The sequence below is a fragment of the Erpetoichthys calabaricus genome, chromosome 7, assembly GCF_900747795.2.
Source record: "Erpetoichthys calabaricus chromosome 7, fErpCal1.3, whole genome shotgun sequence".
Lineage (NCBI taxonomy): Eukaryota > Metazoa > Chordata > Cladistia > Polypteriformes > Polypteridae > Erpetoichthys > Erpetoichthys calabaricus.
Window position 1 is genome coordinate 15,096,459 of NC_041400.2, and position 24,723 is coordinate 15,121,181.

Genomic DNA, 24,723 nt, shown 5'->3' on the forward strand with positions numbered 1-24,723 from the left:
ACCTGCTTTAAAAGCAAGACAACTTCCACTTGTATTCAGTTCTGTTTCGGACTCAACTCTGTACACATCGGTGCAACCTATTCTGACCTTTGCAGCCAGGATTCAAGTATACGGGTGGCTGCCCCAAACCTTTTTTCGTGTGTCAAGGTGAGTTATTTTCACAATAACAAAGATAAACAAGAAACGGACAAAAATTCTGAGTTTCAACTACTAGATTTATTGTCATGCCTCTAATGATTATAATGATCCCTTACAGGACCTTACGGTGAGAGACACTGCAGTTTCCAAACCAGACAGTGATGTAGCCGGTCAGAAGGCTGTCAGTGGTGCCCCCTGTAGAATGTGGTGACAATGGTCAGGAGGTGGTCTTACCTTCTTGATCCGCCGAAGGAAGTGGAGAGACTGCTGTGCCTTTTTGGCTATGGAGGTGGTGATAAATGAACGAGTAAGGTCAGCTGCTAGGTGCACACCAAGGAATTTGGTGTTGTTGACCAGTTCTACCGCAGAGCCCTCGACGAGCAGTTTGGACAGCAAGGGTCTTCCTGAAGTCAAGGATCATCTCTTTCATCTTGTCCACACTTGCAACATTATCTCGGTTCTGTAAGTTAACTTGTTTCCATTGTTGATGAAACCAACCACAATTGTGTCATCAGTAAACTTGATGGTGTTTGAGCTGCACACAGCCGTACAATCACAAGTCATCAGAGTGAACAGAAGATAAATAACACTTTATTTGTCCCCAGGCTTTTTGGCAGAACTTCAATAAATAAATATTACTTATCTTATGGCAAACAACACAGTCCCTCATAAATGCACACCAGAATGACTAAAAAAGAAAGAAGAACCTTTGAATTGGCTAAAGATAAGAAGAGTAGTCACAGTGAGGCACTACACAGTACTATACTGCCAATGGTATAAAGGAGCCCTCGTAGCGTTTCTTGACACATATTTGCTGAACAATTCGCTGTTTGTGTGTCATAGATAGCGGATGTACAGCATTGTTCATGATGGCACTCAGTTTTGTCTTTATTCTCTGTTCCACTACTACCTCCAGCAGGTCCAGAGTGCGTCCCATAACTGAACCTGCTATCTTAATTAACTTGTTGATTTGGTGGGTCTCTCTTGTAGTGACGTTACCTCAGCGTAGAAGATCCCACTGACCATCACAGAGTGGTAGAAGATGTGAAGGATGTCATTTCCCACATTGGATGAATGTAGTCTACTAAAAAAAGAGTCATCTCTCCCCTTTCTTATAAAGGTCTTCTGTGTTCTGAGACCAGTCCAACCTTCCACTGATGTAGTATTTATGAAGTATATGTAGCAGTGCACCACCATGAATAGTGACCGGCTCTTTGGTGTGTGAAAGTCAATAACCACTTCTTTGGTTTTGCCAATGATGAGTTGCAGGCAGTCCTCAAGGTTCTCCATTAATAATAATAATTCTTTGCATTTATATAGCACTTTTCTCACTACTCAAAGCGCTCAGCAATTGCAGGTTAAGGGCCTTGCTCAAGGGTTCCAACAGAGCAGAGTCCCTATTGGCATTTATGGGATTCGAACCGGCAACCTTACGATTGCCAGAACAGATCCCTAGCCTCAGAGCCACCACTCTGCCCTAGTGCACCATTAGTGCAGAATCATCTCAGAATTTCTATAACTGACCTGAGTTATGGACTGAGGAGAACAGAGTGAAGAGAAAGGAAGATAGGACCATCCCTTGTTATGGACAGGAGGCCAGGGAAGATAAAAAATTAAAAAAAAAAAAACCATCAACGGATGAGATGCATTATGGGAATAGGCTAATTGTAATAGGGTGCTAATAACTTATTTTTCACTAGACAAAGAGCCCGTTTCGACAACGTAAGATGAAACGGGCATGAGTGCAATAGTAGTAAGTATAAGCACCACAAACCTGATATAGGTGTTGTAGCGGTCAGGGGCCGCTAAGATTCACACCATCCAGGCTGACGGTGATTTATTTATTTTAATATAAGAGATCCCAGGAACGTCCCCAGCCTTGGATCGACCCACACACACTCACAATTAAGAATATAATGAAAACAATTAACTAAATGAAAACAGTAATACGACCCCTGACCCTTTCGGCGATGTTACATTTAACATATATACACACAAACACCACACAGCAAAAGTCCATGAAAACCAATCCGGATGAAAAATGGGAAGTGACGAAATTAAGCCCAGCGATCTGTAGGTTGAAAGGGTGAAGGAAAAACACTGAAAGGATGAAATCAGATGGATGGTTCAGGAGCGTTCCACTCTTCCGGAAAACCAATGAATCCAACACAGTCCTTAGCACACAGGTAGACAGATGATCCAGACCCCAACAAACAAATACAGTCCAGGACACAATGATTAATTAGAGTTCCAATAACAGCAGGCAGCACGACAGATGAACGCAACACACAACGCACCAAACAAAACAAACTTTTTTTTTTTCCTTTTTGCCCTCTGCCCTCTTTTAAATCTCCTTTGACCCCAGCAGCCCCTGCAAGGACTGCTGGGAGGTGCAGTTCTTATAAAGTAGCACTGCTACAGTGTATTGAATGAATGCGTAATTAGGCCTTGAGCTGTAGTAGAAATCGCCTTTCAGGCCTCTAGAGCTTTAATCGAAGTCGCCTTTCTCTTTGAATTTTTGCGGCCATAAATCCGCCGCCTGCCGCGATGTTGGTCGAAGTCGCCTTTCTCTCTGAATTTTCGCGGCCGTAAATCCGCCGCCTGCCGCGATGTCGGTCTCGTAAGGTGTTTCGGGCAGCTGCACAGAAGGCGACTGCGCATTCGGCTTCGGACAGACGTGAGTGAGTGAGTGAGTGAGTAGACTGGCGAATTATATGTAAGATGTTCTCTATGCTAGAAAAAAATAAATCTGCAGGGTTTCCAAGTCTAAATGACCACTCACGATCATCTGGGCATTCTACCAAAAATAAAAATAGTTGTTTATTGACTTTATGCTGCATCCCAGAAGATTTGACGCAGTAGGTTTTGTTGACAGTTGGGGTGTCCGCTGTCACTTCAACATCCCAGGTGGCTGCACAGTACTTTGATCAGGTGGCTATGACGATGCGGGTTCTGCTCCAGGCTCCCATCTCCAGTTTGGGTGCTCTTGAACATGACACCGTCGGTAATGTCACCGGATGAGCTGGAGAGTGAAGAAACAACAAAGCAAAGGAATGGTGCATAAAGTGCTTTTATTAAAGACAAAACCAAAAACAGTGTCCAGATAATTAGTGCAGTGCAGTCAAATGTTCACTAAATAAATAATCCAATAAAAAGATAAAAATCCCAAAGGGTTAAAACAAGGCTATAACACGAGAATTAAAACATGCAGCAATCATTGGGGCTACACCAGTCAGACACAGCTCCTTCTCAGCCTCTTCAGCTCACTTAAGGTTTGCTCAGCCAACGAGACTTCAGCCGTCGTGGTCCTCTCTCTACCAACACCCCCGTCTTAGCTGCCTCTGCCGCCGTCTGCTGGACCGCTCGGGGTCAGTTATCCTCCTGTCTTACTTCTCGCACACGTGGTCGTCCCTCAAATCCCTAGGGCGGACTCCTTTTCCTCGATCGTAGCCACTCTTCCATTCATCCATCCCTTGAGCGCCGATCGCTGGCTTGTCCACTCTCTTGAACTACCATCACTTCTGCCCTCTCGCTCGCCAGTTTTTTGCCATTCTCTTTCTCTACATTTCCACCTCACGCTTCTCCTATTTATTACGGGGACATGGCTCATGTGTGGCGATTAGCAGCTCCCGGCATCAATTACGGATGCAGACGACTCCTCACCTGTGCACTTCAGTGAGGACCGCCCGCATCACGAGTGCCCAGGAACTGCTCTGGCCATACTACCATGCCCCCTCTTTAAGCCATGAGTGCGGCGATTATCTATTTCAAAAAACTGGCCTTTTCAGTCTGAGCTGTGGACCTGCTACACCACAGTGGCGCAGAAAACCGGAAAAGAAAATGGAGAATAGTAGAGATTAATAATGCACTCTTATAAAGCGTATGATACTGCAATACATACAGCATGTTGTGTGTGAAAAGCAGATATTGTATAGAATGGCATGATGTTTTTAGGCAAAGCAGAAAATGTCTGTGTTACTTATGCAGGTGCTGGTCATAAAATTAGAATATCATGACAAAGTTGATTTATTTCAGTAATTCCATTCAAAAAGTGAAACTTGTATATTAGATTCATTCATTACACACAGACTGATGTATTTCAAATGTATATTTCTTTTAATGTTGATGATTATAACTGACAACGAATGAAAGTCCCAAATTCAGTATCTCGGAAAATTAGATTATCAATTAAGACCAATGCAAAAAAAGGATTTTTAGAAATGTTGGACAACTGAAAGGTATGAACATGAAAAGTATGATAATGTACAGCACTCAGTATTTAGTTGGGGCTCCTTTGGCCTGGATTACTGCAGCAGTGCGCCGTGGCATGGAGTCGATCAGTCTGTGGCACTGCTCAGGTGTTATGAGAGCCCATGTTGCTCTGATAGTGGCCTTCAGCTCTTCTGAATTGTTGGGTCTGGCGTATTGCATCTTCCTCTTCACAATACCCCATAGATTTTCTATGGTGTTAAGGTCAGGCGAGTTTGCTGGCCAATCAAGAACAGGGATACCATGGTCCTTAAACCAGGTACTGGTAGCTTTGGCACTGTGTGCAGGTGACAGGTCCTGTTGGAAAATGAAATCTGCATCTCCATAAAGTTCGTCAGCAGCAGGAAGCATGAAGTGTTCTAAAACTTCCTGGTAGACGGTTGTGTTGACCTTGGACCTCAGAAAACACAATAGACCAACACCAGCAGATGACATGGCACCCCAAACCATCACTGACTGTGGAAACTTTACACTGGACCTCACGCAACGTGGATTCTGTGCCTCTCCTCTCTTCCTCCAGACTCTGGGACCTTGATTTCCAAAGGAAATGCAAAATTTACTTTCATCAGAGAACATAACTTTGGACCACTCAGCAGCAGTCCATAGGCGAGACGCTTCTGACGCTGTCTCTTGTTCAAGAGTGGCTTGACACAAGGAATGCGACAGCTGAAACCCATGTCTTGCATACGTCTGTGCGTGGTGGTTCTTGAAGCACTGACTCCAGCTGCAGTCCACTCTTTGTGAATCTCCCCCACATTTTTGAATGGGTTTTGTTTCACAATCCTCTCCAGGGTGCGGTTATCCCTATTGCTTGTCCACTTTTTTCTACCACATCTTGTCCTTCCCTTCGCCTCTCTATTAATGTGCTTGGACACAGAGCTCTGTGAACAGCCAGCCTCTTTAGCAATGACCTTTTGTGTCTTGCCCTCCTTGTGCAAGGTGTCAATGGTCGTCTTTTGGACAACTGTCAAGTCAGCAGTCTTCCCCATGATTGTGTCGCCTACAGAACTAGACTGAGAGACCATTTAAAGGCTTTTGCAGGTGTTTTGAGTTAATTAGCTGATGAGAGTGTGGCACCAGGTGTCTTCAGTATTGAACCTTTTCACAATATTCTAATTTTCCGACATACTGAATTTGGGACTTTCATTAGTTGTCAGTTATAATCATCACATTAAAAGAAATAAACATTTGAAATACATCAGTCTGTGTGTAATGAATGAATCTAATATACAAGTTTCACGTTTTGAATGGAATTACTGAAATAAATCAACTTTGTCATGATATTCTAATTTTATGACCAGCATCTGTATAATTTCCCTAGGCATTGTATATCATACCTGGGCATTATACAGAATGACTTGCCGGTTTGCCTTTTGGAATTGCATAGAATGCCTAGGACAGGGGTCCCCAACTCCAGTCCTGGAGGGCCGCAGTGGCTGCAGGTTTTCATTCTAACCCTTTTCTTAATTAGTGACCTGTTTTTGCTGCTTGGCCTTCAAATTCCCCAGATCTCAATCCGTTGGAGCATCTGTGGGATGCGCTGGAAAGTCAAATCCAATCCATGGAGGCTCCACCTTGCAATTACAGGACTTAAAGGACCTGCTGCTAACTACACATTCAGAGGTCTTGTAAAGTCCATGCCTCGATACGTTGAACTGTTTTGGTGGAATGTGGGGGACCTACACAATATTAGGCGGGTGGACTTATGGTTGTGGCTTATAGGTGTATGTACCAGAGGAATAAGTCCACAGTACTCATAATATGTGCAATGCACAGGCTTAGTGACATCACAGCTCTTGGCCACGTGGAGACATTTTTTGGGGACTTTGCTTGGTCTTCTTGGGTACATGTGAGCTTCCTCCTGTAGGCTCTTTTTTCCTGCATTAGAGATAAGAAAAAAAGAAGAGAATATAAGTCAATGAATCAAAAGATAAATCCATCGTGTTGTAAAATGACACACAGAACACCGATAAAGAGTTGGGGTACCACCTTGATAACCCCTAATAAAAACTGGAGAGATGTTTGTGTAAATAAACATGCAGTTAGTTGCGGAGACGTCTTTACAGACTCGAGTCTGAACAGAACCGAAGTAGGTAACTGGTTTGATGGTTTATGAAGGAAGGCGTTAGGAAGGGGCGGGTCCAGGAGGACGGACAATGGGGATGATGTCACTGATGGTAGGGCCGTCAATCACCCTGTCTGCACAGAGAGAGAGAGAGAGAGAGAAGAGAGAAAGGATCAGAAAACAGCGCCAACCCCTGGATTGGCGGGTAATTACATGTACTTGAGCCCTTAAGCGGCCTCCCATGTGCCCGCTTGTGACAAACAGTATAAAGTGTCATACACTCTGTGGTATCCGAGATTGGACAGGTAGGCAGTGTGGTGTAGTGGCTAAGGCTTTGGACCTCAAACCCTGAGGTCGTGGGTTTAAATCCCATTAATGACACTGTGTGTGTCCGTGACCAAGTCACAAACCCAAAGAAATGTCACCAATTGTATGATAAATAAAGCAAGTCACCTTGGATAAAGCCGTCAACCATATCAGTCAATGTAAATAACAAACTTTTCCTCATTGGAGCCGGGCTTATTCCATTTACATTCAAATCTTTATGAATCACCCTGCCAATTTTCTACTCTATTTTATTCCCTTTACCTTGTTTACGGTGTACATTGTTATATTAGTCCTTCTTTAAGTAAATGGCACCTCATACTGCTCTGCAGACACATTTTTAAATGGTGCGTTAAATCTCTCAAAGTGCAATTATCAGCGTTTCCAAAATGAATCACAATATGCTTCATGCATTTGACACATGGCTAAACAGATTGTATAAAACTGGGTAACTCATAAGCGTAAATATTATCCATGCACAGCTATATTCTTCTTGATAAATGGTAAAATGCTCTTCATATTTTTTATTGATCCCAGTTTTCATTTCCCATCACAGGAATTTAAAGAGTAATCACAGAAAGGTAAATAAGCGAGGACTCGGCAGATTTTCATCTTAAGGTTCTCTCTTATTTTCTCTCTATTACCTTACAAAGAAAACAACATGTATTTGAGGAGAACATCTCCGTACATCAGCAACTTAAAATTTCAAATACGGTGGTAGTGTCATTATGCAGGAGCTTCAAGGACAAAGTGGCGTAATGTATTTTTCAAATACATGCATGACACTGCCTTGTCAATTAACAAGTCACTCAGCGCTAGCATGTTGACAATAAGGCAAGCGGATTGACAACCTTCGAGGTCTGGCGGGCGTCTAGTGAGAAATGCAACCTTGGAAGTAAAGTAAAAAAAAAAAAAAAAAATTATAATAAATAGGAAAGAAACCCAAACACCGAAATGCTCCGTTCAATCAAACTCCCCTCTCACTCCCTGGGCGACTCTAAAATCAATTTCACACGCTGTTGCAGCCTGCAGAAGCTACAATGATATGAGAAATGGCCTATCAACATTTAAAACCTTGTATGGTTTTTAGCTCTTTATTGTGACCTTATGTGCCACATTTATCTTTTTTTTTTAATTATTCAGATACAAAGATGACCTTTATCATTATAGTGCAATTTACCAGAGGTTGCTGCCATAATTGTCACTTTCCACTTTACAGCAGTGAAAATAACAAGTTTCTTGGAAAATGTATTGTTTAAGTGCTGTGATTTAATTAAAAGCATTTTTCGTGATAAAAGTACTGCCGCAAAAAAAAAATAATATATAGTATATATATTTAAACATAAATATTTATTGTGGCGGGCGGCAGGGTCCCATGCCCGGCCGGGACGCCCCTTCTACACATGGATCCAATCATGGACTGCTCAATACCTCCCCCGGGACGCTTGGTGGCAGCCTCCCTGGCTGAGGATGGTGCCTCATTTTTTCTCCCAGGGCTCCATGGGAAATGGAGTTCTCCACAGCCCTGTTGGGATCTGGGGTGGCCGCCAGGGGGTGCTGCATGGGTCCCTGAGCCGGCCTGGACGGCTCTACAGCCCTGCCCGGAAGTGCAATCAGAAGCAGGTGATCAAACACCTGGAGCACTTCCGGGAGCTATAAAAAGGGCCGGCAGCCACCACTCGGGGCCAGAATCGGGAGGAAGAGGACGAGGTTGCCAAGGAGGAGTGGTGGTGCCAAGGTATAGAGTTGTGTTGTTGGTATTAAGTGCTTTTGGGACTGTGTTGTGGGTGGGGGGGGTTCACGGGGAAGACGTGCCCTCCAGCTGAAGAAAAATAAAAGTCTTCTTGTGCTTTTACACGTGCCTCTGTGTCAGTCTGTGCCGGGTCGGACGCTATAGTGCGTCCTTCTCACAATATATATACAGTATATATATACTAGACATTAAGCCCGTTACAATAACGGGCGCTAGAACAGTAGTCCATAAACATTAGTAGGAACAGTTTATATTAAATGGTAAGGGACCTTTTACCTCATTAATTTTTTTCCATAAAATGCCTGTAATTTTCTCTGACAATAATTCATGGCTTTGCTGTCCGTAATATGCGTTTAATTTTCTGTCACAACAGTGGGCAATCAGCAGATTCTTCCCAGCAACTGATGTAATGTGCGCAAAAATAAATCTACTTTTACTTTACACTTTACCGGGCCAAGCTTCTTAATCGCAAATCTGACATCCTCAGAGTGAACACTTGCACAACAATGGGGAAGCTGGTCTCTGCGTCTCAGTACCCGATTGGATTTTTCGTGTTTTCTGTTTTAGGTCTTACCTCATTTACCGAAATCTGATTGGATCGGCCGCGCGATATTTTATAGGTCCCGCCCTCTCTGTCTTGTGTGACACGTCAGGCGGCCTTTGAAGCATCGCACCGTGCCCCGCGCATGTGCACTTCACCAGAAGACACACACACACACGGACACCTGGACGCACACAGGGGTTTTATTAAAGAGGATATATATATTGTAAGAAGATGCCCGACCCGACCCGACACAGATTGGACATGGGTGGCACATGTAAAATAAAAGAAATACTTTTTATTTTCTTCATCTGCGGGCTACGCCTTCCTCGTACCCACAGACACAACACTAGTCCCAAATAAGGCACACCACTAATCCACCGCACTTTCTCTTCTTTGGCACCACCACCACTCTTCCCAACAACCTTGTCCTCCTCCACCTGACTCTGGCCGCTGAGTGGTGGTCGCTGGCTCCTTTTATAGTTCACCCGGAAGATGCTCCAGGTGCTTGATCACCGAGTTCCGGCTGAACTTCCGGGTGTGATGAATCTGCTGCCCACACGGGCTCAGGAGTCCAAAACACAGCACTCCCTGGCGGTGCCTGCGGGACCCAACAGTGATGCACCCAACTCCAATTCCCAGGGAGCCCTGTGGGAAACCGAGGCACTGCTCCACCCCAGGGGAGCAGCCATCTAGTGTCCAGGGGGAGGTATGACACTGCCCAGGGCTGCTCCACCTGAATATAGTGTGCAGGGGTGTCCCGGCTGGGCATGGACGCCAACCGCCTGCCACTATATATATATATATATATATATATATATATATATATATATATATATATATATATATATATATTCAACATTTTTTGTTTTAATCACAAAATGTATCTAGAGCAAATACGAAAAATATAAGATCTGCTGCAGATCTCTGGAGGCTAACAAGTAATTTCATACTGACATATTGTACATTATAGCTCTTATACTGCACACGCAGCACATGTGTGTTTAGCGAAGGAATGCTGAGCTTCCCTTAGAGTAATTGAAAGAAATTGTCTATATTTAAAAGTAATAAGGCGTTTAAATTATACTTTGCTATAAGCTCAAATGGTAATAGCTGCAAACTTTGAATTCAATATGAGATATTAGCACCCAAAGGAGGAGAGATGTTGTGTCGAAAAAGTTTTCATACTGTGACATCTTGTGCCTTGCAGTGAAAGGTTTCACAATGTGAGTGCCACAGAGGACAGAAAGGCATCCCAGCTGGACAGTGACATGACCTCTGGACAACATGGAAGGTGCCAGGGAATTGACGAGCAGATGCCCAGAGGCCAGGAGAAGTTCAGTTCCCCCATTGGCAGTGGTCCACTGCAGGTGTTCTAGCTTGTACACCTGCAGTGGTTCATGGGAGATGGAGTCCAGAAATGCAAACCCTGTTGGGGGTCTCTGGGTGCTGCAAAAGGGCGCCATCGGGGGAGGGCTGCATCGGTTCTCAAACAAACCGGAAGAGCTCTCTAAAAGTCATGCCAGTTTCACTGGAAGCTATTCTGGGTTCAGTATAAACCTCGGGGAGTGAAAGTTGGAAGGCAGAGGGTGACACTCGTCTGGAAAATGGAAGGAAAGAGTTATTGTTTCGTGTCATTAGGACTTGTGAGGTATAGTAGAAGTGCTTAGTGCATTAAAAGTCCATTATTTGAACCTGTGACTGTGTTGGGCGTTATTGGGTCTGGAGCTCAGTGGCGCCCACTACAGGTTACAACACACATGCTTTATTTAAGTGAAGAATTAGAGGAAGGCATTTATTTATTTTTGAGACACATGAGGATATAAAAGAAATAAAACTTGGGCCTATCAAAGATAAAGCTATTTGAATGGGAGTTTAATGTTGTTTACTCCTCACACATACAGTATGATCTGAGCTATCCAGGTGAGCGATGCCTCCACAGGAATTACACATTTGGCATTCACAGGAAGAAAATAAAAATTATACACATAAAACACCTCTGTCTGAATTTACACCTCCAGTCTAGGGAGTAAGTGTTTATTTCATGGCTTATGAACACCATTTTTAGGTTTTATCTTTGTTCACAAAGAAAAAAATTCTGCATGATCTTGGCCTTTCATCTTTCATGTTACACATATTATTATTACTTATTATTTGGCTGACACCTTTGAAGACAGGACTCTTGACCAATGAATGAAGGGGGGATGCCAATCGCAATCCCATGTGAAGGGGCTTCCTGTTTTTGGATTGTTTATATTTTCCAGAGATATTGTGTTTTTTTTTTTGCCAGCATTAAAACAAATGTTTTTGCATTTTGCACATTGTGAGCATAAGACTGGATAACTTGAGATATAGTGATGACCATTTAGATTCACTTTACTGAGTCAATTCTTTCAAACCACCTGTGAACTGAATCTTTTGATTCTATTAACGATCTGGTATACATGGAAAGTCCAGGGAGTAGAGGGGAATATTTGTATGTTATTTTGATATATATTGTGATGCGCCTGCCAGACAACGGCAGGCTCACTGCCTCAATGATGAATCCGCAGCCCCACCATGCAACGCGTCCTGCTTCAGGGACAAGTTTGCAGCCCTGTAGCACAACGCATCCTTTGGCCATAGAAGACTCACTGCCTCAATGACTCCAGCCATAGACCAATTGCCCATCCGCAGGGTACTTTAATTCGGCCAATGAACTTGCCAACTTTCTCTTTGTCTCCTTTCCTCCAGGGTGATCCGATCCCAGTCGCAAACCCACAGACGCGAGACCAACTTGACGAGGTTGAATATCAGTGCCTGAGGCAGAATGACTAATGAAACCGCTGCTTGTTTGCTGTGCATGTGTGTCGTGAAGTGTTAGCTCCCGCTTCAATAAGTGCGCTTGCTGTTCTTGTTTTAAGTTGATTAATAAAGTTGTTCATTCTGAAGCCTGAGACTGAGCCTCGTCATTCGAGAGCAAGATAGTGACTCACGCGTCACTATATATATTGTGATAAGACAGCCCCCCGGACAGACAGACAGATGCTGAATGTCCAAAAACACACTATTTATTTACACAAAATATTCTGCACGCAACACAGTGCTCTAATCTGCCCAAATCCAGTCCCTTCTTTCCTTCACTCTCCATATTCCTTCTGCCTTTACTCCTTTCCTCCCAACCTGCAGTGAGGCAGCCCCTTTAATGCAGTACCCAGATGTGCTCCAGGTGCTCTGTGACAATCTTCTGGCGGCACTTCCTGGTGTGGCGGAAGTGCCACATGAGCACCCGGAAGCACTCCGGGTGTCCCTGGAATTCCTTCCGGCAGTTCCTCCAAGTGTGGCATTAGTGCTGCCATCCAGGGTTCCATAATCGTTCGGGGCCCCAACAGGGATGAACTTCCCAGCTCTGTTCCGGTGGCCCCCAAGCAGACCAGGGTGGCTGCCCTGTCATGGTCCAGGGGAGATATTGTCCCCCACGTGGACCTTCCAGGGGTAGGGTTCCCAGCCGTCTCCCACAATATATATATATATATATATATATATATATATATATATATATATATATATATATATAGTGGCACCCGACTGGGGTTCATGCCCGGCCGGGATGCCCAGGAAGACAGGAGGAGGGCTCATGCCTCCTCCAGACCACGAGGGGGCAACCGCCCTGTTTCTATTGGGGGCCACGGGTACAGAGCTTGGAAGCTCAACCCTGTAGTGGCCCGTGGTCACCGCCAGGGGGCGCCCCGATGCCTTGGGAGCCCTGGACCATAGCACTTCCGCCACACCCGGAAGTGCTGGGGGGAAGAGGATTGGGGACACCCGGAGGACTTCTGGGTACACAGCCAGAGCTTCCGCCACACAGGGGTGTGTCAACGGAGGCTCCTCAGGAAGCACCTGGAGTCCATCCGGGGGTGTATAAAAGGGGCCGCCTCCCTCCAGTCAGGGGCAAGAGTCGGATGGAAGTAGGACAGAGCTCAGAGGAGAGGAGTGGAGGCGGACCAGAGACAGTGAAGGCATTATGGTGGCCAAGGACTGAAGGGGTGACTGGTGCTGCGGCACTGGGTTTGTGCACTTGAAATACTTGTAAATATTGTAAATAAACGTGTGTGTGTGAAACCATGATGTCTACCTGTCTGTGTCTGGGCTGTTCCCCACAATATGTACAGTATATACTGGCCAGAAGAAAATCCAGAAGGAAGGACCAGAAAGGGTGGACAGACAGCACATTAAAAAGAGAATATATATCGCTGGGGTTTTTTTATTCCTCCAGCACGCTGGATGGCAGCACCTCTGGTTATCGGTGCCCCGTGGGACATCAGCAGGGCATGCTGGGAAATGTAGTCACATGGGTACCGCAAGAGGGTGCTGCAGGGAATCAAGCTCTCTACTGTGATGATAGACTTCTGTTTGACCCAGAAGTACTTCGATCGGGCAATCGCGGGTAAGTACTCCATGGTCTGTAATTAAAGGGACCACACTCCCTTATCCAGGCAAGTCGAAGCTGGGTGGTAGAGAGGCTACACTTGACTGGAGGAGGGCAATGCGGTGGTGAGAGGAGACAAAGACTTGTAGGTTATGCTTTTTGTACCATATATGAAGGGAATTTGATTAATAAACAACCTTTATTTGAGTCAGGGACTGTGATTCTGTGTTTGTGTTGGGGTATGGGCTGGCTGATGCCCGGGGGTCCATCACAATATATATATACTAAGGGGTTTGCCCCCTCCTTGCTTCGCTTGCCAACCCCCCGGCCTACGCTACGCGCCAGCCACTTTGCGTCTCTGCTGCTGCCGCTGATGCTGATGTGGCACTTCGAACATTTAAATGCCTGTGCAGCAGCTGCCCTTTTGTCTCACTGCCTTGTCTCTATGATGTTCTACTTTGTCATCTACTCTTTGTCTTTTATTTCCAGCCCCAGGCGTGGTTAAATCTCTTGGCACAAAGTCTCGTTTTACAGGATGTGAGTTCTTGATATTTTTTACTTTATAATTTAAAAACAGAATAAGAATCTAAAAATCTAACAAATTCATATTAAAGTTCAATAAATTCTGAAACGAATGATACCAAACATATATATGTAAGTTTTAAAAAACGTGGCATAAAATCATTGCACAAAATCTTGCATTGTAAGGTTTAGGATTTTATATATATAGAGTAGATATATATGGATGTTAGCCGACTTGCTGACCAACCACAAGTGTTACCTGGTAGGTCACCACCCATACAATCAGATTGTGATTCAGACTACGAATGCCATGAATGTAATTACCCCTATCTACATGCTGTCAAATGAATGAACTACACGCCGTAGCACAGCGTTAGGGGCATCGCCTCTGGCGCTGACATTCGAGGTTCGATTCCTGAGAGGGGATGCAGTGAGTGTGTACGCCTGATGAGCCCAGAATTAGGGCAAAACATGTATTGTGTACTCTTTGCATTATTTGACAGTAAAACTATTTCAACCATTCTATGATCTGCTTCTCGCAACTGAAAAAGGGCACTGTGGCAGATGTTAGCCGACTTGCTGACCAACCACAAGCATTACCTGGTAGGTAACCACCCATACAATCAGATTGTGATTCAGACTACGAATGCCATGAATGTAATTACCCCGATCTACATGCTGTCAAATGAACGAACCACACGCCGTAGCGCAGTGCAGTGTTAGGGGCATCGCCTCTGACGTTTCGAGGTTCGATTCCCGAGAGGGGATGCAGTGAGTGTGTACGCCTGATGAGCCCAGAATTAGGGCGAAACACGTGTCGCGTACTCTTTGCAATATTTGACAGTAAAACTATTTCAACCATATATATATATATATATATATATATATATATATATATATATATATATATATATATATATATATATATGTGTGTGTGTGTGTGTGTGTGTATGTGTGTGTGTGTGTGTGTGTGTGTGTGTGTGTGTGTGTGTGTGTGTGTGTGTGTATAAACAATATCACTGTTTATTAAGTTATACATAATGAATTACTTATACTGCAATGGACCCCGTTTGGGGTTTGTTCCTGCCTTGTGCTCTGTGTAAGCTGGGATGAGCTCCCACCCAACCCACTACCCTGGTCGGCTTTAAGCAGGTTAGAAAATGACATGACATAATTTGATATTAATATACAATTAATTACATAATTATAATTCTTTGCATTTATATAGCGCTTTACTCATTACTCAAAATGCTCAGCAATTGCAGGTTAAGGGCCTTGCTCAAAGGCCCAACAGAGCAGAGTCCCTATTGGCATTTACGGGATTTGAACCGGCAACCTTCCGATTGCCAGTGCAGATCCCTAGCCTCAGAGGGACCACTCCACCACAAAAATGTAATGTAATTAACATGATAATCAATATGCCATTGTCCCGTTTCTGTACACAAAGCGCAATAACACATTTAATATGCATAAGTAAAATAAACTGTTTCATTCCAAAATCACAAGTGAATGAGAACTGTGCAGCTCGCAATGATTTGTTTCCAAACCAAATGAAAGAGAATCTTTAGACTGGTCTCGGGTAGCAGCTCGTCTGCAAGTGATATGAGCGGGAATCATTAAACTGGTTCTCAGGTAGTGAGTTGTACACGAACCAAACGAAGGAGAATCAATAAGACAGTTTCTCGTTAAATGATGAATTCGCAAACCAAATGAATGAGAATTGTTAAAGTGATTCTTAGACAGTGACTCATTCACATCTCAAATGATCGAGAATCATTAGACTGGTTCTCAGGTGATGACTCGTTCACAAATCAGATGCATGAGAATCATTAGACTGGTTCTTGGCTAGCGACTCATTCACGTGTCAGATGAACAAGAATCATTACTCTGATTCTCACATAGTGACTAATTCACATATCAGATTTTCAAGAGTTGTTTGACTGATTCTTGGGTAGTGAGTCGTTTGTGAATCAAAGAAATGACAATCGTTAGACTGATCCTGGGGTAGTGAAGCAGACGAGCAAGCAAGCGAGCAGGCAAGCAAACCAGAAACGTATCCAGAAAATAGTACCAAGAAGTTGCTATCAAATGTATTATATCCACTTCACTTTTGTTGTCACAAGCATACGGAAGGCACATTTTCTTAAACTGAAACTTTTGCTACCTCGAAGCGGACGCATTCGGTAAGTTTTTTTTTACAACGGTTACCCCAGTGTCAATCTAAAATGAAAGCACAAGCTAGTTATTTTTAAAATTGTATTAATATTATACTTTAGAACACAATTTCAAGTGGCACTCACATATATGCCATAATTGTGAAGAAATACCTACCTTAATGCCTCCTCCCTCACCGACTTATTTGCCTTCTCTTTCCTTATTGGCCTGAGTTGTTTTTCAAAAATTATAAAAATAAATTTGATGCTTGTAAAAATGTACTGTATGACGGGATTCTTACTTTCTAAAGCTGTGACTCTTTTTTAAATCCAGCCATCTTACTGTAAAAATGTCTGATCACCAGTCTGTGTCCCAGTGCAGTCAATATTTTTTTCATCTTAATATCTACGGTATTTTCAGTTCTTATTGCAGTGATTGGCAAGTTTGTTGTGCTGTTGAGTGTACTCCTAGTATTATGTCTTCAGTAGACCTTTGCTTTTGAGTTATTATAATAGCTATAATTAATCATCTTGTTTAATATTACAGGTAATATTAAGCTTCCATTAGTCCAAGTAATGGAATGTGGTCACTGGGCAGCAATAACATGATTTCAGCTGGCATCTCTCTGTTGTTACACACGAGGCAGAACATACAGTAACTCCTGAAGAGACCAAAATGCAGAAGCAAAAGTTGGACAATAAGAAGAACATGGCTTGGTGAATTTGGGGTAGGAGATTGTCATAACTTCATCAAAGGTGCCCGCTGCAAGAAGACAAGCAAACAAGAAACACATTTTTGGACAAGGAGTCCCTAAAGCAGGGGTCTCCAACTCCAGTCCTGGAGAGTTACTGTGGCTGCAAGTTTTAACTCTAACTCTTTTCTTAATTAGTGGACAGTTTTTGCTTCTAATTAACTATTTCCCTTTATTTTAATTGACCTTTCTTGAGACTCTGACCGTTGAATTGATTCTTTTTCCTTAAACGACACCTAAGCATAAATTTGATGTGAAGTGAGCCAACAGATGACCAACTAAGTTGGGGCCTAAAACTCCAATCTTCATTCAGTTTCTTAACTTGAAACCAATTCTTGTTGCTAATTATTTAATTCCATGGCGCTCATTCTGCCATGGCAGACATTTCCAAAAGAGTGCTGTCAAAATGTTTTGTGGACCTGAGCAGATCAACATTACCGAGGCCTTCAACTTTCTTTATTTTCAGTTACTGTGTGATGGATACAGGTTATTGTTTAAGTGTTGGTTCATTTTATGTCTTAATATTGTTTGGTTGCTAATTTAGGAAAAACAGAAATAATTAAGGGGCCTGAGTCTTAAGTTGTGCATCAATTAAAATTAAGGCAAAGAGTTAATTAGCAGCAAAATCTGGTGACTAATTAAATAAAAAGATTAGAATGAAAACCTGAAGCCACAGTAGCTCTCCAGGGGCCTCATGTATAAACGGTGCGTGCGCACAAAAATGTTGCGTACTCCCATTTCCATGCTCAAATCACGATGTATAAAACCTAAACTTGGCGTAAAGCCATGCACATTTTCACGGTAGCTCCAACCCTGGCATACGCAAGTTCTCCACTCGGTTTTGCAAACTGGCGGCACCCAGCGTCAAAGCAGTGCTACTGTTCCAGTGTGGTGTCCCTTTCTTTTTAGATCCACATCCCTGATGTGGCTTTATCAAATACACTGAAATTATTGCATATTCTTCATTTGTTTAAGGCATCTGATTGTAATTAACCTGTAACAATATAATGGTCCAGGGAATAGCCAAAGTATTCCCAATACCATAGCTGCTTTAGCGTTGTAACTCTCACTGCACCTTCTTCTTCTACCTTCAGCTGCTCCCATTAGGTGTTGCCACAGTGGATCATCTTTTTGCATATTACTACTCACTGCACCTCTCGGAGCAGCTGATCAGAAAGAGAATTATCGGTATACTAGAATCAAGCACACGCTGCCTCAGCCATTTGCTATTTGAACTGCTCTCATCCGACAAACGCTTCAGAGTCTTTCCTGTAGGGACCTCGTGGTTCAGAAACAGTTTCATCCCAAGAACTATAAGCACACTCAATCAGTCTGTCAAGTGCTCCTTGTAGAACTGTTTGTATTTATAAGTACAATCACCTCACTGTAAACTTGCGATACAGTTATAATATTGCACAACCTGCGCCACTTTATAAAGTGCGTATTTACATATGATGACGATATCATTTTTAAGATGAAATGCAGCAAAATATGTTTATTATATTATACAGATAAAATGTTAATGTCATTTAAATAATCTATATTGTTAATAATTAAACATGTGAGGACACAGTGGCGCAGCGCTAGCTAGTTCAGGGATTGTTCCTGCCTCGCGCTGTATTCTTGCTGGAGCTGGTAATACACTGGAAGGATAGATAGATATATAGAATAATTAAACACGTACTACGATGATATTTCAATGTTCCTTAAAAGTTTTGCAGAATCAGCGTTCTAAGCTTAGTGCTTAATGTCTTACAGCTTAATGTCTATTACAGAGCTGATCGTGTGGCAATTGGTTACTTAGAAAGAAAAGGAAGCACAGGAATTGGAAGTTAGTACGTTTGAAAGAGACAGTATTGCTGCAATAAATTATTTAATTGAAGGTCGTGCACGGCGCAGCAAGCATCTTGCGGGAGGCAGGAACAATCTGTGGACGAGGCGCCAGCTTGTCACTATCACTGCACCATCGTGTTCCCATGTTTAATAACATGCTTTAACTCCTATCATCATGAAAATGATATCATGTATACATCTCAGTATTTTAAATTATTCAGAGAGCTGTAATATCACAAATGTAATGGATTCTGTGTCTTGGTGGAGGAAGAGAAAGCCCGTTTAAGAAGCACGTAGTCATTCACTCACGTAGAGCACATAGAACACATACAAAACAAAGCATTTAACGTGCTACTTTAGTTATGATGGGATTTGAGAAACTAGTAAATTAAACAATTTTAAGATGAAGTTTATGATGTTCTACTTTAATGACAAAATAAATTACGTGATTGAAGTGGAAATTTCGATATTAAAGTTGGGATTTCAAGCTTTTTTCTCACTGTGTCCCTATTTTTTTTTTCTCTATACCCTAATAAGCTTTCATATGACACTCAGATGGTGGGCTACGACTCGCCTTTTCACGGCGACTTTGATATCTGACAACTTCTTTTTTATTTTGGGCACTGTGTGACTTTGTGAACTTGAGCTTTCGAGTTTCTCCGACACGCTATGTCACTCGATCAACTTCCTTTTGTTGTTTATATCACTGTTTAAACCAACAAATACTACGTTTTTCTTTGCCTCCACTTGGTATTCGTAGAAATTCTTCTATTTTCCCCTGTGATTTTGTCATTGTCTTTTCACAGAATGCTGAGCTTAAGGGCTATTTATATTGATTTGCATATTCAAAGAGGTGTAATTCTGGGAGGAGTTGGGGAGTGGCAGCAGGCACGTGTACGTTCGTTACTTTTCATGCTGACCGGGATTTATGGAGCGGAAGAACGTGGAAGTTGGTGTTCGCACAGATTTATGTATCTGAATTTTTTTGTGTGTACGAACATTTCCACTTTTGTCTGTACACCATGTTTAAGTGTGAATTCTACGCACGGAATTATGCATGAGGCCCCAGGACTAGAGTTGGAGACCCCTGCCATAAAGCATGTAAGTCCCACTCAGTTCTAAAAGCACTTCCAAAAAAATCACCTTCAGACCTCAGCTTGTAATGAGGGCTATCAGAGTCTATAAATAAAAAGAGTTATTATCACAAAAATGCTCTGTCTCACTAAGAAGCTACAAAGAGCACTAAAGGCATAAATGGTGAACTTCAAGAAAACTCAGCACTTTTGAGCATGTATGGAATAAACTGCCAGGAACTGTGAGAGACCCTCCAGATTTATAGGGTGGAAGGCAGTTCCTGGGGGGGACCACCCACAAAACACATGGAACATAGCAGTGATTTTCAACCTTTTTCATCTCATGCCACACATATATACTCATTACTAAAATTCTGCAGAACACCACAAAATATATATTTATTGCTGATCTGACAAAAAATTTGCATCATTTTGATTGATTTACAAATACCGTATATATTCGCATATAAGTCGGGTCTTGAACACTCAAAAAATCATACCCCGACTTATACGCCTGTTCAAAAATGAAACACTTAATCTTCTTGCCTCCTCCAGTCTCGCATCAGTTTCTCAGACGAATCAAATATTGTTGCAGCAGCGCAGTTACCAATTTCTTTTGCCACTTCAACGACTTTTAATTTTAAACCAGCTTCATATTTTCTTCTGGTAGAACACTCCATCGTAGATAAAGATTATGATAAAGGTGTATGATGGTATGAGATACAAAAAACACAAATCAGTGCAAGCGTTGCTTCGGAATAGTTTGGGTATCACTGTGTGGTCACGTAGCCACAATACATAGAAACAAAAAGGCTGTGTGCTCCGTGGTTACTGTCTCAGGTGGGTGTTAGCATATCAGAATCTCTTGGACCAATAGCGTGAGTTTTCCACATTCGACTTATACAACTGATATTATAAAAATACCGGAAACTATACAGTAAAATCGAGCCCTGACTTATCCGTGGGAGAACTTAAATGTGAGTATATACGGTAATAATAATTATAGTAATTACTTACCCTTTCCACCTCAAAGTGGATTTTTAAAAAACCTTTGTGAAACTATTTATGATACTATGTAATTAATAAATAATACTCAAAATTATCAGGTGCCTTTACTTGTATTATGAGCGTGTGACACAATGGTTTGCACTGCTGCTTCACAGTAAGGCGATTATGGATTTGCGTCCCGGGTCCTCCCAGCCTACTTTCTGAAAAGTGCTTTGAATAGTGAGAAAAGTGCTATATAAACGTAAAGAATTATTATTATGATTATTATACATGTGTATATGTGATCAGATTCAGCCACAGCATAGCGTGGTATAAATAGGGACACTAGATGTGCGTGACAATAAGACGCGTTCATTGAATAATTACACAGCACAGTGCACATTCAATATAAACAAAGCGTGTATATTTTTGAAGTAAATCTTCATGTAAATTGATTATATGAAATAATTTTTAGTATACTGCGGTGGGTGCCTGGGGTTTGTTTCCTGCCTTGCACCCTGTGTTGGCTGGGATTGGCTCCAGCAGACCCCCATAACCCTGTAGTTAGGATATAGCGGGTTGGATAATGGATGGATGGATGGATGGAATTTTTAATATACAAATTTTTATAAATGCATGAAATTATACATTTATTGCTTTATGTTTCACATATACCAGGGGTGGGTAGATTCAGTCCTGGAGGGCCGCAGTGGCTGCAGGTTTTTGTTCGAACCCAGTTGCTTAATTAAAAAACAATACTTGTCAATCATTTAATTTCATGGCTTACTAGTGCTTTAACTCTGCCATGTCAAGTCATTCTCATATTCTAGATTTTGTTTCCTTTCTAAGGATATCATCCAAATGATTTGAAATCTAAAATAAATGAGTAATTCTCAGTTCTTCACTTTTTTCTCTTCACTTTCCTTCCAAGTATTTAATTTAAACCCAATAGTGCACGATAAATACACACAGGTGTAAAGGGTAACAAACTAAAGGGTGAAATGCTGGTTTCTTTTGTCATTTGCATCCTATTGCTAATAAGGAGCAATTAAAAACCAAGACTACAGCTGTTTAAGACTAAAATAAGCAATAAGGGTTCAAAATCTTAACGAGTGAGACAACTAAAGTGAAGCAGAAGTGTTACTTGAGCAATAAGGGCTTCTTATTAAGCAATTGGGTTGGAGCAAAAACCTGCAGCCACTGCGGCCATCCAGGACTGAATCTGCCCACCCCTGACATATACTATATGTATATTATTAAAATGGTAAATAAATGATATAACATTTGTGTCATATTTCTTTAAAGAAGTGTTTAATTAATTTGTTTTAAAAAATCCTGTTGATCGCGGAAACATAGCACGGACAGTTTACATCTCTCTATTATAATAAAAAAATTCTGGGACGAGACGTGACTTTTTCAGAGAGATACTTTCAAGTCCCATGAGATGAGACTTTGTGCTAAGAGATTTAACCACGCCCGGGGCTGGAAATAAAAGACAAAGAGTAGATGACAAAGTAGAATGTCGTAAAGAATTCAAAAACATCGGCGCAATACACATGCAAAGCAGGAAATGATAGTGAAGATCGCATTGGTGCAAACAAATGGAAATTATTACTTGGTGAAATAACAGAACAGCAAAAAGAGATCGAATATATTGTTTGGATTTAAACTTTTAAGTCGGAGTCTTGTAGATCGTCTAATTCGTGTTGCCATCAGGGAAAAGTAGTGTTTCTTCCCAATGAAGAGGGGTATCAGCGAAAATTAAAAGATTTGTTGTTTGGTGAAAGTGAAATCCACATACGCGAGCAACCGAGATGTGAAGTGGCTGGTGCGTAGTGCAGGACCCCCCGTCATCGTTTGTTGGGAAGCGAAGCAAAAGTCAGAGAGATACTTTCAAGTCCCGCGAGACGAGACTTTGTGCTAAGAGATTTAACCACGCCCGGGGATGGAAATAAAAGACAAAGAGTAAATGACAAAGTGGAACATCGTAAAGAATTAAAAAACGTTGCCGCGATACACATGCAGAGCAGATTAGAGATAATGAAAGTACTAAAATTCAAAAGTCTCAAAAAAATGATAGTAAAGATCGCATTAGTGCAAACAAATGGAAATTATTACTCTTTGAAATAACGGAACAGTCGGAGACTTTTGGATCGTGTAATTTGTGTCGCCATCAGGGAAAAGTAGTGTTTCTTCCCAATGAAGAGGCGTATCCGCGACAATTAAAAGATTTGTTGTTTGGTGAAAGTGAAATCCACATACGCGAATGGCAGAGACACAAAGTGGCTGGTGTGTAGTGCAGGCTGGGGGGGTTGGCGAGTGAAGCGAGCAGGGGACAAAACCCCCTAGTACATAAATAAAATCAAAAACAAAGAATAACGGGCATCAAAATTAACATTCACATAATCGGCATAAGTCAAAGAATCAAAACTGAACAAAAGAGACATAACACATCGATTTGAACCCCAGCCAGTGAAAGAACCATGTATTATTTCCACTTACCTTTTGTTGCTTCACAAATGCAGAAGGCACATTTTCTTATTTCAAAACCTTTGCTACCTCAAAGTAGACGTATTTAGTTATTTTTTTTTTTAAGGATGGGATGCCAGTACCCATACCTTCCATTATAAAACACCAAGAGTGGGCTAGGTATTTTTTAAATGTATAACATAGGCTTCACTTTAGAATGCAACTTCATGTGGCAAATTACGATATACCATGAGTGTTAAGAAATAAGTTTTGCTTGAAAAATACCAAACTTACTCATTAAGTAGACAATGCGAAACACGGGGATGGCACCAAAGCTGTGCCAATCCACTTCCCCGTTCCCAGTGACATCCCTTTCCCTGTTAGGAACTGGTGTAGGTTGCTTTAATGTAACCCCTATTTCCTCCTGTAACTTTCCTTGGAACTTTCAAATTCTTTACTCTTGTATAAAGGACAATATACAGAGCATGTTGCTTTTGCAGAAGCTTTCTTTATGATTACAGTAAAAAGCACAACAATCGTGAGATCATGTGATCTGCAGAAATGGAAGGCAGCCTGATAACAAATTGTGGTTGAAACAATATGATTGCCGAAATGCTTTTACATCTCTGAAAAATAATTTAGTCCAATTTTGTTTCTATGGAAACTCAATGAATGACATTTATTTATTAAATGTAGTGTGGCCTGTAGGGGGTGTCCTTGGCTGCCTCCAGATAACGAGAGTTGAAAGTATACAAAGGGAGGCTTTATTAGAAAAATAAATGTGCATGGAAGGAATACGGTAAGGAATAAATATAACATACAGATGAAGAAATAAACTGCTGACGTACCCTTCACTATTAATGTTAGGTGCATAACACACCTATTTCAAATGTTTTATACAGTACAGTAGCCTCCCACTAAGTTGCGGTTCAGAGTTCGCAGCCTCAATCATTCGTAGATTTTTCCTTAGAACCTAACTAATAATTGTTAGCGGAAACTGCAAATATCCTCCGCAATTTTTTTATGGCTTTTTTTGTGGCAATACTGTACTGTAGAGAGAACACAAAGCAACCACAGAGGAAAAGGCGGCTTGTGATGCTGAAAGTAGCCAATCCGAGAGCGTTATTAATTTCTCCTTGCTGCTGATTGGCTGCTGCTCTGTGACTCATCTCCGGCAGATGCAGCCCAGCATTCCCACATCATAACAGTTTACCGCGTGTAGCTATCTCGAGTGTTTCACTGAGTGTTCTCGTGTTTGTTCTTCTTAAAGCCCTAAGATGACGCCCAAATGCCCTGCACCTTCTAAGGCTTCTGGCAATGAGCCTAAGCGCCAGAAGAAGTTTAAGACAGTCCAGGAGAAGGTTGAACTACTGGATTTGTTCTTGGAACTAAAAAGTTATGCCACCCGAGGAGCTGTAAATCCTCTGCTTTGCTGT